The following is a 3,867-nucleotide window of genomic DNA, read 5'->3' as shown; positions in this document are numbered from 1 at the left end:
TTTTTTTTTTCTTGAAGTATGCCCATAATACTACAAACTGCCCTCTTAATACCATGTTTTTGCCTCCCCCAAATGATATGTATTTTTTTGTTTATATTTGTCTCTGTGCCTCATCTGATCTTTTCTTAATTCTTTGATCCAACCAGTAGCATGTTTAGTTTCCACCTACTTGTGGTTTTTCCAACTTTCTTCTTATATGTAATTTCTAATTTTATACTTTTGTTGTAAGAAAATATGCTTGATATGATTTCAATTCACTTAAATTGATTGAGACTAGTTTTGTGTCCCAACATAAGTTTTATCACTGAGAATATTCTGTGTACACTTTGGAAGAATGTGTATTGTCATTTGGGGATGGAAAGTTCTAAAAATGTTGATTAAGTTCATTTGTTCTAATGTGTCATTTAAGGCTGATAATTCCTTATTGACTTTGACCATTTTTTATCTTGAAATCTATTTTGCCTGATATAAGTATTGTGACCCTTGCTTTTCTCTGTATGCTGTTTGCTTCGAGTATCATCTTCCACACCTTCACTTTGGAGTTTGTGTTTGTCTTTGGAGCAGAGATGAGCCTCCTGAAGGCAAATATAGTTGGGACTTGCTTGTTAATCTATCCCACTACTCTGTCTTTTGATTCGCAACTTCAGTCCATTTAGAGTGATTATTGATATATGAGGACTTATAGCCATTTAATCTTTGGTCTTCTAGTTGCTCTCTATCTGCATTGTCTCTTTTCTCTTTGGTTTCTGTTATTTTAGTATGGTGGTTTAATTTTTTTGTTTCCTCTTTTTTTTTAACTTTTGAGTCAGCTCTGGATTTTTTTGGTTACTATTAAGTTTGTGTAAAATCTGTTACATACAATAGTCCTTTTCTTCTGTTTGCCTCTTATTTTTATTAACCTGCACCTGTTAAGTCCTTTCCTTCCTCCTTTTATACTTTTGTCACAAATTATCCCTTTTTACGTTGTGCATTAATAACCAATAGTAGAAGTTATAGTTTTAAAATGATTTTCCCCTTTAATTTTTGTTAAAATTAACTGCTTAGTACCCTATTTTGATATAGAATTGCATTTTCCTGTTGTCTGTCATCTTACTCAATGTCTTATATAATTTTGTCTTTTTTCTTTCTGGTAGAAATACTTCTTTCAACATTTCTTGTAATGCAGTGTCACATGGTGATAAATTCTCTCAGCTTTTGTCTGTCTGGGAAAGACTTTTTCTTATCTAAAGGATAATTTTGTTGGATATATTATTCTTGGCTGGTGGGTTTTCTCCTACATTTTAATTATTTTATTCCATTCTCTACTGGCTTGTAAGGTTTCTACTGAAAAATCTGATCATCTAAATGGGTTTCCTTTGTAGATTACTGTTTTTCCCTGGCTGCCTTGAGAATTCTTTGTCATTATCCCTGTTGTCATCTTGTATTTGGATGTCCAGCTCTTTCCCTAGGTTTGAAAAGTCCTCATTAATTATTTCTTTGAGTAGGCTTTTTGTTCCCTCTCGTATACCTATTATTCTTATGCTGTTCTTTCTAATGGAGTCCGATAGTTTTTGTAGAGTTCTTTCATTATTTTTTAACAATTAGTTCTCTTCTCCTTGACCCATTTCTAGATTTCTGTCTTCGAGCTCACTAATTCTCTATTCCATCTGGGCTACTCTATTTCCAGGAAAACAAATAAAGGGGTAGTGGTTGAGAGCATCTAGAATACTAATAGATTGAACCTTTCCAAAGGTTATGGCTCCACCTTTCCCTGCCAAGTACAGGCTGGATTTGAAGTGATAGGACACACTAGGCAAGGAGTTGCCAAGTTCAAAACAGAAAATGGACCCAATTCCAAAGAAATGGGTTCTTGGGAGTTAATCAGAAAACAATTTCCAGGCACTAGGAGTGTAAATTGCATAGGTATATCTATGACCTGGCAATTCCTCTCCTGATTTTATACACTTGAGCACTGGTTTTCAAGCTCTAGGAGATGAGCCATTAGTTGGTTGTGAAATAAGTTTAGTATATAGGAACGCATATTTAATAGAATGTAGTACACAATACAAAATAAAACAATAAAGTACGTTAAAGGTAATTAGGGTATTGTTTCATGAAACAAAATAACATATAAAATTGTTGGTTATGCACGTATGTCTTTCTCTCCCTCTTTCTCTCTCACTTTCTCCAAATACCCAAATACCCAAATGGTTCACTCTCTCCTCTGTAGCCTTCCCACCGTAGCTTTCCCTCTCCATGCTATTTAAAATCAAAATAATCCTTCTGATGACTTATCTTATTCTTTTTTTGATTATTTTTTTAAAAATATCTACAAAAATATAGCAATACAGTGAACTTCAACAAATCCTAAACTTTTAGTCTTCAAACTGGCTATACAGTATGCACTCCTGTTACCTGCAGGATCTCCTGCAATTTCCTGGAAGGTACAAGCCAAAGATGAGATCCATTTCTTGGGAATCACTGTTAACAAGACCAGTTCAGCAACCTAGGATATATAGAAGTCTACTGTGATTTAAAAACAAAAATTTTCTTTATAGCACTTTATCACCATCATCTTCTTCCATGCAGATGTATTTTCTTTATATGCTTGCTGGTAACAACAAGGACACAAACTTTCTAGTCATGGTGACTTTTCAATAATACTCTAGGGATGGGTTCTCATTGGTCTATTTTGTAACAAAAATCATTCCTGGATCAATACAAATATGGGGCCAGGAAGAGATGGTAACCTCTGGGGTCAATACCAACTCTGTGCTCACAAAGACTGGTTATATTACTAGAACATAGAAAAGTTGCATTAAGCAGACAAAAGCAAGAGCCACTACATAACATTTAAGTACATGATAAGATTAGTGGACATTTGGTCCTGTCCAAAACATCGAGACATTTGGTCCATGCTAAAAGGTCTTTGAAATTCGGTCCTGTTCATAATGTCCAGGAGACATTTGGCCCATGCCAAAAGGTCTTGAAATTTGTCTTATCAAAAACATCGGCATAATTGCTCTATGCCAAATGATCCTTGATATTTGAGTCTGTGTTTATGCTTAGAAAAACACATCTGGGTTCAAATAGCCCATAATGTTTACTTATATTTTAAGTTTACAGGATTAATACGTAAAAAGAACTATCATGTTTTATTGGTCCAATAATTGTGTTGCGACTATATTGCCAATAACCCTTCTTGCCTTGGTATACTAGGTGGTAATGGCACATGGGGTTAGGTAGATGGGTCGGGGTTCGAATCTTGCAGAAGAGTGAGATTTGTTTTAATTATGTGTACTGAGGAAGAGTCCTACAGATAGAGAAATGCACAGAAAATGACAGGTTGAGGATGGGATTTCACGATGCATGGTGCTGTTAATATCACTGGGGAATTGGTTGGGTATGGCTGTGTTGTTCAAGAAGGGTGGAGTTTGAAACAAGGAGCTTAGTCAAATAGAGTGGTCTGGCTTGTTCAGGAGTGAGAGTGGGTGTAGCTCTCCTATCACATGGCAGTCAGGTGTAATAGCTACCATGAGGGGAATACCAGACATCTAATAGACCACCCTACAACTATCCCATTGCCTAGGGTTAATGTCTGATGTTTCCCTTGAATTGATGTCCTACAGAGGTACAACTGTGGTAGATTGCAAGAAGAGTCTGCTACTATTTGGAGAGATTTTAGTGGGTGTGAGTCTCATTTACCTGACAATCAGCATGGACAACTATGCTCTTACCTGGTGCCTACCTACTTGCTGACGTAGCACTGGTGAACCAGTGTCCAATTTGTAAGATGTTAGTTAAGATTTCCCTGTCAGTAAACTAGTGGTCACTGGTCAGAAAGCTGTAAATTAAAACAAAACAAAACAAACAAACAAAAAAAAAACC

Source organism: Pteropus medius, unplaced genomic scaffold (assembly GCF_902729225.1).
Source record: "Pteropus medius unplaced genomic scaffold, Ma_sr-lr_union100, whole genome shotgun sequence".
NCBI classification, from domain to species: Eukaryota; Metazoa; Chordata; class Mammalia; order Chiroptera; family Pteropodidae; genus Pteropus; species Pteropus medius.
The sequence above is the reverse complement of the archived record's forward strand: the minus strand, read 5'-3'. Positions refer to the sequence as shown.